The 12055-nt window shown below is 44.2% G+C and overlaps 1 protein-coding gene across 1 annotated transcript in view; it reads right to left on the reverse strand.

Moving 5' to 3' along the window:
- ADGRG4 (adhesion G protein-coupled receptor G4) overlaps positions 1 to 12055 on the reverse strand; it is a 1571349-nt gene that overhangs the window by 673730 nt on the left and 885564 nt on the right. The window lies entirely within an intron of this gene.

A 12055-nucleotide genomic window follows, 5' to 3' on the forward strand; every position in this document is an offset into this window, starting at 1 on the left:
GAATTGTCTTGCTCATTATTATTCCTTGTGTATTAAAGAGATTATTCACTGTTATATCACCCCATTGGTGATTATTGTGTACCCATTAAAACATAGTGGGCCGGATCACGACTTTGGCGGTAACCCTTAAATCCGGCGGTAGCGCTATTACCGCCAGATTTAAGGGTCCGCCAAATCAGGACTTCGGCGAATTTCACCCCAGCTCTGAGCTGGGGAGAATCCGCCGGTGGTAAGAGCGCACATTTTCCCCATTGAGCCCAATGGGGAATGGGGCATTCCCGAATGGGCTCAATGGGGAATTACATTACCACCGAACTTGTGATCCGGCGCTATTTGCGCCAGGGAGTTCGGCGGTAGGGCTAATACTGCTGGTGGTAATACCGCCGGCGTTACCGCCAAAGTCGTGATCAGGCAATACCTAAATAAATATTTCAATTTTGCAAACCAGCCTGATTCCTGGTTCAGTGTGACCAGGGGGGGTTCCAGGAGAGGGGCGTGATATGAGTGGTACATCGTTCAGAATAAAAGAACTTATAGAGACAATTAAATAAGGATTTCAGTTGTGCATTACACGCTAGACATTGACTTGGGTGTGTGCCGGATTTAAATCACTTACAGTCTGGTTTCTCAGCCGGTACCAATTTCACTGGGGCCATTCACGTATCGCTGTCCATTTCTTCTAACGACAAATTGTGGTGAGAATTTGTTGGGGTTGAATCTGTTGAAGGAGTAAATGCGGTAATTCATCGTTCTTTGGATGGAGTACGTTTGATGATTTCACACCAGCAATCTTCTGCCTCACAGTTTTTGACTAGACCTTTACCACCTGAATTTAGTGAGGTTCCGGCATGTTTATGTGCGGTTGACGACAATGATGTCGGCATTTTGCAAATTGAACCTGTTAAAATTGTTTTGAAGCCAGGAGCTAAGTTGCTATGTATTTCACAATATAAGATTTCAGTTGTTGGTGAGCAAGCTCTGAAGAGCATAGTTTCTTATTTTGTCCATCGTGGAGTAATCGAGAAAATTGCAGGAAGCTTGTGCAATAGCCCGATTTTACCGGTGTATAAGAAAGGGGATAATGTGATTCCTTTCCGTTTTATTATTGAATTGCATGCTATCAATAAGATTGTTGCTCCACAATTTCCAATTCTGCCTGACGTAACCATGATATTAACGATGATTCCAGCTTCTTCTACTCATTTCAGTGTGGTGGATCTTAAGAATGCCTTCTTTAGTATTCCTGTACACGTGGATAGTATATATTTGTTCGCGTTCACCCTAGGGGGACGCTTGTTTACATTCACTCGTGTGCCACAAGGGTACACTGAGAGTCCGAGCATTTACAGTAGAGCTTTGAAAGAGCAGCTCGATACACTTGAGTTGCCTCTCACTTGTACATTATTGCAGTACGTTGACAATCTTCTCTTAGTTGCAATCTCAGAAATTGCTTGCAAAGAGGGTACTGTGGTGTTGCTTATTCATCTAGCAGAGCATGGGCATAAAGCTTCATTGAAAAAGTTTCAGTAATGTCGATAGGAGGTCCCCTATCTAGGCTATCTCCTGTCAAAGGAAGGAAGAAGACTGACACCTGAACGGATAAAATGCTTCTCTAGCATGTCTGTCCCAAATATACAGAAAGAGGTCGGAGCCTTGATCGGAATGGCTTCTTACTGTAGACAGTGGATCCATAATTTTTCACTAGTGATAAAACCAATGTTGGCATTGACAAAGAAGGGTATTTCTTTGCCATTACCATGGAACTTGGAAGACCAGAAAGCTTCTGATCTGCTGAAGGCTGCACTGGTTCAGCACCAGTTTTGGGCACACCTAATTATGACAAGGCCTTTGTGTTATATGTGCATGAATGTGATGGATGTGCTTTGGCTGTGTTAACACAGAAACATGGGGGGAAGAATAGACAGTGCGGGTATTTTCCTCCACACTTGATCCTGTTGCATGTGCTTTGCCGAGATGTTTGAGAGCTGTCGCTGCTGCTGCTGCTGCATCTGTAAAACAATGTGAGGGTCTGGTTTTAGGTCACTCTTTAACCGTAATGGTACTCCACTCCCTGAACGTTCTGTTAAACAGAACGCAAACGCAACACCTTACTTCTGCATGATTAACAAGATACAAACTGATCCTATTTGCACCACATATTCAAATTAAGAGGTGTTGCGTATTGAATCCGGCTGAATTGTTACCTCTTCCGCAAGACATTGCTTGCAGTGACAAAATGTCACATGACTGCCTCTATACCACAGAGCAAGAAACCAAAGGCAGAATTGACTTAAATGATACACCATTGAAAGATCCACAAGGGGAGCTGTTTTGCGATGGCTCCTGCTTCAAACTTCCGGATGGTACATCCACTGCTGCTTATGCCATCACTACATTAAGCATGATTGTGGAAACTAAGAAAATCTCACATAACTCCGCGCAGGCCGCAGAGATTATTGCATTGATTCAAGCTTGTGAACTTTCAGAAGGGTTTCGAGTAAATATATTTACAGATAGCCAGTATGCCTTTCGGGTGGTTCACAACTTCGGTAGACTATGGGCAGAATGAGGTTTCTTGACTTCACATGGATCTAAAATCCAACATGGTAATTTGATAGTTCAGCTACTCTCAGCACTTGCGCTTCCTACTCAACTAGCAATTATGAAGTGCGCCGCACATTAAAAAGTGACAGACAATGTAGGGAGAGGAAACGCTTTTGCTGACAGGATAGCTAAACAGACTGCCACTGATTTATGTTCAGAAATGTATATAATGAAAGAAGCTACGAACACCTACACAATAGATGAAGGAATCGATTCAATAAAAAATATTTAAGCTGATGCGACTCCAAAAGAACTCAAACACTCGGTTGAAGGTTTAGCAAGTTTGGATGAGGAAGGTTGTTGGGTGGACAACGAAAGAAAAAGATGGATGCTACCCGATGCTTATATCACTGCCATGGTTACAATGGCTCATGGTCCTACTCATATATATGTGCTAGGAAAATCTGTAAATTGCTAGAACCTGTTTGGGTAAATGTAAATATTTCAAAAACTGCTGAGCGTTTGGTCCAAAACTGTATGGTATGCTTACAGCATAATGTGGGGAAGGGTCAACGACACCGGGAGGTAGTTTAGGTCCCCCATCTGTGCCTTTCGAGGTATACATTTCGACTTCATCGAAATGGAACACTGCTACAACTACAAGTATGATTGGTAGTCATTTGTGCCTTTAGAAAGTGGGTGAAGCCTTCCCTGTGACAGATGCCACAGCAATGACAACGGCGAAAACCATGCTTGAGGAATATTTTCCTAGGTTTGGTTTGACGAGAGTCATCTGGTCGGACAGTGGTCTACATTCTATCGATGATGTTATCCTGCAAGTATGCACGGGATTGCAGATCGATAATTTGTTCCATTCGGCTAGAAACGCTCAGAGTGCGGGACTTGTAGAACGCCATAATGGTATTCTAAAGAACAAGCTAGCAAAAGTCTGCGCTAGCAGTAACTTGCAATGGCCAGATGCCTTACCGGTAGTTTTATTGTCCATGCGGCGACCCCACAAACTAGAACTGGACTCTCTCCCTACGAGATTGTGATGGGGAGGCCAGCTAATATTTATAACCTACCTAAACCCAAAATACTGAAAGACCTGGAGCATTTGCTTCTTGCTGAATACTTTGACCAGTTAACTCAAGACTTGTATTTGATTTATCAACAGGTGCGAGAAGCCCTCCCAGTTAAATACGAGGGGCCAGGTCATCGACTTCGACCTGGGGACTGGGAGCTAACAACATTTTTCGAAAGAGCATCCTGTCTCGCCGTTTCAGGTCCTTTTGGCCACACAGACCGCTGTACGAGTAGCAGGAAAGCGACACTGGATACACGAGACTCACGTCAAGAAGATACCTTTTCCTTTGCCACTCGACGAAGAAGAAATGAAGGAAACTATTTGTTCTGCTTCGTATGATAAGCCTGTTTTGAAGAACACCAAGGGTGTCTCAGAGATTCTTCCTGAGCCCGTTGGGCCTGGGGAGACTGCTGCTTTGTCTTTGAATTCTTCTTCTGATCTTTCTGTACCCTTGAGCAATCTTGCTTCTGTTTTCACCACTTCCATCAGGAAGCAACGACACTCTGTTCACAGATCACACCGTACCTGGAGTCTTGAGGTATGATCTGCGTCCACGGCACCAGACTTACAGCACAGCACAGCTTTGCCCACGATGAATGACTGTTGAGCTAGCCCCTTGCCACTCTCTCACTGAAACATAAGTAAGTGGCCGGGCCGGCAAAGTTATCTTCGAGCAAGATAAGCCATGTGGTCAGGGGATCACCAACGGATGGACTGAAAGAGTCAGTCGCAGAAACGTTTTGAAACGAACTTTGAGGAACAATGCCTGTCGCTAACTCTACTCATACGAAGCAACCGATTGGTCTTGTGGCTAACAAAGACATTGAGCATACTGGTCTAACAGTTGTACTTGCGCTTGGGTTTTGGTATATTGAGGGGTGCATCCACTTGAGACTTTGTTACCTACCAGGAGTGTTCCCACTATGTCTTCACCTTTCGTGCGTCTGCACAATCTACCTTCGACGGATTCCCAACACAGACAGAGTTACCACAATAATACACTTCTATGTTCTATATTCTATGAATGTGACCCATGGAATTCTAAACAGAACAAATTGCTGGATACGTTCGCATTTGCCACAGCACAGGGAAAAAGAGTTGGGCTGGTATATTCATCCTCTTCCTTTGACTACTGCATGCTACGCCTCTCTAAGGGCACTATTCTTTGGTTGTTGGAATGATAGCATCTCTGGGAACTTCGATGGGACTAATTTGAATGAATTTGAAAGACAAGTCCTGATGCCTCTGGGATGTTCCCTTTTTGCAAATAGGAGCAAACTCAATGTTGCTTCTATTAGACCTTCAGATAGACTTTCTAGACCTTTCCAATCATTGATTTATTTCAAGATGGCTCCCGTAGGCTACTGGGATGCCATGCCTCCTTCTTACACTATCAATCATAGCCCCAACTCTGTTTCCTTCTGCATACAAAGGGGTGGTTCTCAGTCAATGGGTACTTTTGAGGGTAGTACCAATATTGCAAATCTGACTAGTGAGGACAGACCTTTGTATGTAAGCGATCCCGTTTATTTTGTCTGTGATGATGAAGCTTATCCTTGGCTACCTAGAGATTGGCAGGGTACTTGTTATTTGGGTATCTTGCTACCAGGGGTATTTGTAGCCAGCACCTCTGAGCTCTCTAGAGCTCGTCCAAGGCGGGACGCAAATGGTGATACTCCTTCGCAGGTCATGGGTGAAGTAGCAAAATCCTTTGTGCCATTTTGGGGACAGATATATGATATTAGGAGACTGGCAAAAGTATTGGAGAGAACCATCAACAGAACCACTGATATACTATACAATATGACGTTGGAACAAAAAGCAATTAGATTAGTGACTCTAAAGAACAGGATGGTGTTAGACGTCATCCTAGCTGAGCGTGGTGTAGTATGTAAATTGGTGGGATCTGCTTGTTGTGTTTTTGTGCCTGACTCCTCCCCTACCATATTCAAGGCAATACAAAATCTGCACGTCCTAAGTACGGAAGTACATGTTCCAGAGGGAAATTGGGATCCTAGTGCTTGGTTCTGGGACTTTTTACAGTCTTGGGATGGAAGCTCTTTTCAGTCTTAGTGGTAATCCTTGGTGTTCTACTGTTCTGTTGTTGTTGCATAAAATGTTTTCTAACAATATGTTCGATGTTGGGGGGATGTTGTGAGCAATCTGTAGGTACATTGAGACCAAAGATACATGCACCTGAGAAAATGACTAATGTTTTTGTAATGAAGGAGATCACTATCAAGGATCTAATGGTGATTGATATTTCTGAAGAATGTGATTCAGGATGTACAGACACTGAGACATGGGGTTTTGAGTAAAGCGAATGGTTGAGTAAAGCTCTTGGCTTAGGCCAAAAGGAGGGTTTGTTAAACCGTAATCATATAATCCCTCCTTGTTATGAATATTTGCCTGAGCCCTTTCGCATTGCGCAGAAAACCGTGTTCGCAAAGTTCCAATTTTGGGTTAACTTTGACGCCATTTTAAGACTCATCCACCATTTCGATTTCAGCTTATGTTCCATGTTCTAAAATGGTGAACTGTGTTTTCGACTTGCAGTCAAGCCGAATGACCTTTGAATTTCGTTAATGTTTAGGTTGACCGAGAGCCGGCTGTTTAACCTATGCAAAGAAACCTTGCCCTTCATACGAACTGTTATTTAAGTGCTGTCTGCGCCCACAAGCCACATCCTCGTATAAACATCGGAACAATGAAGAGTACATTTCGATCGTATGCTTCAGTTGAACTGCATTGTAGTGACTATTGGAATAAGGCTTAACGTGGATCCGAGAACCTACAGCATCATTGTATTTTCATGGACACGTAAACTTGTTTAATCCTTTGTATAATACTGTAACATCTGTCATGTGAACTAGGCACGAACTCTAGTCCACGAATTATCAACTTGGAGAGAGGCTGGACAATATTACTAAAATGGTATAAATATGTCTGTGTTTAGATGTCCAGCACTCTCACTCCTCACTGTGTCTGCTGGTACACACTGCGAGGTGTTGGGAGCCAGATAGCTATCTGTTTTGCTTTGTAAATTGTACAGTATTAAAAGATACTTGTATCATTTCAGCCCGTGATTGGTGTATTTCATTTGTGGTACTAAGCCTCGATATCTCTTTGGTCTTTCACCGGCACCGATAAACCTAATGTTGTGTGCCACTATTCTATTTTACTTGCAAACAACAATGTAACATCTACATAAGTTTATTTACAAAACATGAGAACCGATTTCATGAAACATCTAATACAGTCAGTCATATAATACATTCAACAATTAACTGCCAATTATGGTTTCGGCTCTGTGGGTCAACAGTACTTTTCCATGACCCAGCCTCCATCAGGGCACATCACCTTCCAGAGGGTTAACTAACGTTTTCCTTTTGACCCACAATGTTCCATCGCCGCACAAAGGGGGCTCAGTAGCCATGCTATCTGTCCAACGCGAACTACTTAATCACTTAGGAGGCTTCCCAACTCGTCAACGGCGTACTTCTCAGGTTTTCACTCTCCAGTCACCAACATGCTGAATTCCCAATGGGGATGTCTAGTCACCTATATCGAATATTAATTCACACGGCCTGCCGCTTGCGGCCCTTTAAAGTCCATTGAGTACTTCATCATCTTCCCAACATGACTGTGTGGTACAGCCAACCTGTCTTCTTCAAGCTCACATTCGTGAGTCCACGATCGTGTAACCTGCTTCTCTACCAAGTAACAACTCTCTTGGCTTTATTCAGGGTCCCAGACCCTCTCTCTGCAGTGCAGGTCCTCAACCCGCGCAATGGCATTGCCTCCCCTTGGTTCACTCTCCTGCCAAGCAGCCAACTTTCTCAGGCTATGCTCATGGTCCCAGACCCTCTCTCTACAGTTCACCTGCTCAGCCCTGTGCCTCCCCGGACCTCGTGCAGGTACCAGATGACCCGTGTATCTGTTTCTTCTCTCCAGGTCAGTACGGTTGTTCTCCGAGCTTCTGAGGCTTCTATGGAGGCTCTGGTTTCGATCTGGGCTACATCACAGTCGGAAGCACTTCGTTTGACGTCTGCTCCTTCCAGGACAGGTGTCCTTTCCCCAGGATCGCTCGCTGGTGTAATAGAATCCTGGTGGTCTCTCAGGGAAGTAACATGAGAGGTCAGGCGTCAGGGACCTTTCTCGCATTCTTCCCCTCTCTGCTCGGCTTCACAGGTGCTAGCCCTCGTCTCACTCTCCGCTCCCCAGTTTACCACTACAGCTGAACCTGAACACCTTCGAAATATCCACAAAGGATAATTATACTGCTTTGGGCCAATCAGCTGTTTCAGTAGACTAGAACGTTCATCTGGTTTCTCAGACATAATTCTTGTTCTCATGGTCTTCTTCTTTGTCCTGGTACTAGTCTTAAATCTACGTGTTTGACATCTGGAAGTCTTTGGATTCTCATATTTGGTTATCAAGCCAGATGGAATACATTGGCAATAAAACATGTCAGTTCTGTCTATGCATGTATAAGAATGATTTAAAGAGGGGGAAAGAGAGGGGTATATTACATCAGTTAGATATTGTGTTCTCTGGTGGTGTTGGTCCCCAATCTCAGTGTGGATTTTTTTCACCACATACTGTTTTCCTTGTATGTTACCAATAAGAGCAGCAGTGTACTGTGGATGTACTGCCCTAGCACCTAGAAAAGGGTCTCCCTCCAAGGGAAAAAGAGATAACACCTTCGGCGCTTATTCCAACGGAGATCTGTCCCTAAATAATGTTCAGCAAAACCTTAAAGTGTTCCCAAAATGTTTTGTTTTTTTAAGCTCCTTACTCAAAGTTCAAATATCCCAGAACGTTTGAGTCGTTGTGTTTAGAGTTCCTTGAAGTATTGCAAATGTTCCTTGTGGTAACAATTCCCAAAGTCTATGATCTTGGTGTAGAACTGGATTAACCGTGTTTTATTTCTGACATGAATCAGGACCTTATGAAGCCGTCAGGTAGAAGGTCAATAATGATATTACCTTCTTTCTTCCTTGGTGGATTTCAAGACTGGAGCTAGGGAGCACTGGCAGATAAGAATCTTCATGAAGATCTAGCATATGAATCCAGGCAGTATGACTTTAAATAGGTAGCAGTTCCAAACTTGCTTCCAGGTAAACGGGAGGGTGTAATATCCCCCACACGAATGCTAGAGATTCAGAAAGGTGCTGTATTGTATTTAAACGTTTCTCGCGAGTTGGCACAATGATCTCCTTGGTTATAATCCTCATTTAAAGAACTTGCAATTATTTGAGGCTCAATTACAGGGGCCAAGTTCATCCTAGTAAATTTATGCAGAGCCATTCGGTTATCTGTGGATGCTTGGACGTGAATACCCAACACTGTTCCCATGATAATGCACATGCCGATCCTGGAGGACAGGAAGGGTCTCACACTCTTTCAGAATAGGTGCTGCTTCCGCAGCAACAGAGAGGGGACTGGAGGAGGTACAGCTGCAGAGACTTGAATGTGGGCATTTTGCCTGGTGGAAGGGGTATGTGCGAATGCCCCAACTGGGGATATAGTTGCTGACAAAATAATTTCTTCGTTACATAGTGCAGAGTTCGATGCCTGCCTGGAGTCCAAAATCAATATTAAAAACTGAGTGTCCTTCACTCCATTGTGAAGTGGTCCAGGACCTAAGCCAAGGAGAGATCCGACTCAGGGCAGTTGTGTTTTCACAGTTCAGCAGGCCTGCGGCTATGCTCTACTCAGGAAGGGAGGAGTGGGCAGCAATCATCTCATTTGCATGTTGTGGGTTTGGAGAGCAAGTGCCAGGGCCATGATTTAGGAATTATTCATCTGGAGAAAATGGCCCTAGTCCAGGGTACAGGTCTGGGGCTCCTAAATGTGATCAAGAGAAATGTGTCTCAGCTGGGAGTTAAGTGACAGAGCAGCAATTGGGTCTGGACATTGGCATTTCCCTGAAGTTCTTTGATTGACATGGCTCGCTGTGAAGTGAAATAAAGAGGTGGCCAGGATTTTCTGCATTAAGGAAGATTTATATTTGGAGCATGAAGATATCAAATTTAAATTGCTGAAAGTGGGGTTCATTTTTATGTTGTTAAATTTGCATACATGTGAGCATGTAGTTTTCGCGAGTCTTCCAGCATTTTGGAGTGGGTAGGAGGAAGACTATCTGGGGAGGGTTTCTCCTAGGTGTTAGAAGGTCTCTTGGTTTCATTGGTTTAGTTGGTTAAGACATTTGTATGGAGGGGCAACAAAGAGAATGTGTGAGGTTTGGAATATTTAACAACAGAAGGCATGTTTGGTTAGGGTAGGATGCTGGCCTGACAGGGGCAGAGAAGTTAACAGTTGTGTAGCTTAGGGACGGAAGGTTGAGTGGCCACCAAGGCAAGAATGCAATGCTTAGAAAGAAGGAGGTGATAAAAAAAAAGATAGGTATTCAGGGCATATCTAGTTTAGTAAGGTCATTAGGTCCAGGTGTTATATGTGACATGGCTCACACGGCTTCAAGTATTTATGGTGCTTCACATGTTTAATGACATACTTTGAGATTGTGAGACTTTGCCAGGTAATATTTTTCAAAGAAGATTATAGAAATTGCAAGGTTTTCTGGTTCAGTAAATAAAATTATTGTGTTTATTGGTGTGTTTTTGTTTTTCATAAGAGATCCTTTCACATTTTGTACCTTTTGCTAGAAAAATAATTCACTTTTCAGCTCCACGATGTCCCTACGTTATTGCATAACTGCACAAGATTTCTAGATGAACAATAACAAGGTCTGCTCCTCATATTCGTCTTAATTGATCACTTCTCCACAAAGTTGCGGGTCCACTCAAATAAGGAGGCCATGTCATTTCTGCCTGCAGAACAAAGTATGATAGCTATCAACAGCCAGGTGTCCATTAAACCGGAGCACACCGCCATGAGCTGGAGTATAGGGAACAAGGGAGCTCAGGTGCGGGGGAAACTGAGGAGTCAAACATGACCGCCTTGAGATTCTTTATGTTGCTGATGTAGCTATAACATTGGAGCGGAGCTAGAGTTTAATGCCTGATATCGACATTGGTGTGCCAGTGATTTAAGTAAGTCTGAGGGCTGTTGTATTAAAAGTGTATCCAAGGCAATGCATTTTTTCATCACTCTACATTGCAAATTCTGGTGGTTGACGATGCTGAGCCCACAATAAAACCATCTCAGAATGAGAACAGAAATGTCCTCCCTCACCTTTAATGCAAACTTTAGCAGTAGTGACACAGGAGTCCTACCTCTTGATAGTTAATTCCATGACATTGGTGTATATCTTACCCAATCCTCTGGCGCCCTGTTTGCTCCTAGCATACATTTGCTTGGCCCCGCACACAGGGGCCAACTCGAAGGACAGAACCTCTGCCTCGTTCATCTAATTTTATTGAAAAGGGTTCCTGCCTCTTTGCAACACCACAATATTCATGTGTACCACCAATGAAAGCCCAATTTATCCCTCCACCTGCTTCTGCATGAGAGCAAACAGATTCACCAAAACCCTGCTTCACTCCACCTTCTGTTTTCACCTCCTACCATCAAACACATTTGCTCCTCTATCCGCCTCCCAATACTGCTCAACACCAACACTGCTAGGACCATCTTCCCAAATAAGAATTGTTCTTTATATTTATTTTTAAAGTTTTTCAGTCACTTTAATAAAAGCTTCTAACAGATATCTCCCAAATCGTTGCAACTCTAGGGGCCTCATTACAACTCAGGCGTTAAGGGTTAATGCCGTCGTTAACCCTTATCGCCTGATTCCGATTTTAACGGCTGCTTTTAGCAGCCGTTAAAATCCATGGCGCTAACCTGCCATGATGCTAATTACGCCACCGTAATTTACGGTGGCGTAATTAGCGCCTTCCCCACTCCCATTATGCCCTATGGGGCAAAAATGGGAATGGGGAAGGGAAAATGGGAAATGGGGATTTACCGCCCCACTCACCTTGGAATGGGGCGGTAAATCCGCCATCCACCATGGTGTAAACGTAGTTTACACCATGGTGGTAAAGTTGGCGCAATTAGCGCCTGGGTCGTAATGACCCCCTAAGGCCCTCATTACGACCCAGGCGTTGGACCATGGTGCTAATAGCACCATGGTCCATGCCGGTAACTTACTGACTCCGCCATGGCGGAATGGGGAATTACCGCCCCATTCCGAGGTTGGCGGGGCGGTAATTCCCCATGCCGCCATGGCCCTTCCCCATTCCCATTTTTGCCCCATAGGGCTCAATGGGAATGGGGAAGGCGCTAAGTACGGTGCGGCACCGTACTTAGCACCAAGGTCCCTTTGCGGGTTGGTTTTTTAACACCTGCTAAAAGCAGGCGTTAAAGTGCCACCCGCAAAGGGACATCGTAATTAGGCGTTGAGGGTTTAACGGCGCAGCCACCTTTTACGGCGCCGTTAACCCCTTAACGCCTGGGTCG

The sequence above is a fragment of the Ambystoma mexicanum genome, chromosome 5p, assembly GCF_040938575.1.
Source record: "Ambystoma mexicanum isolate Mex_15411 chromosome 5p, UKY_AmexF1_1, whole genome shotgun sequence".
NCBI lineage: Eukaryota > Metazoa > Chordata > Amphibia > Caudata > Ambystomatidae > Ambystoma > Ambystoma mexicanum.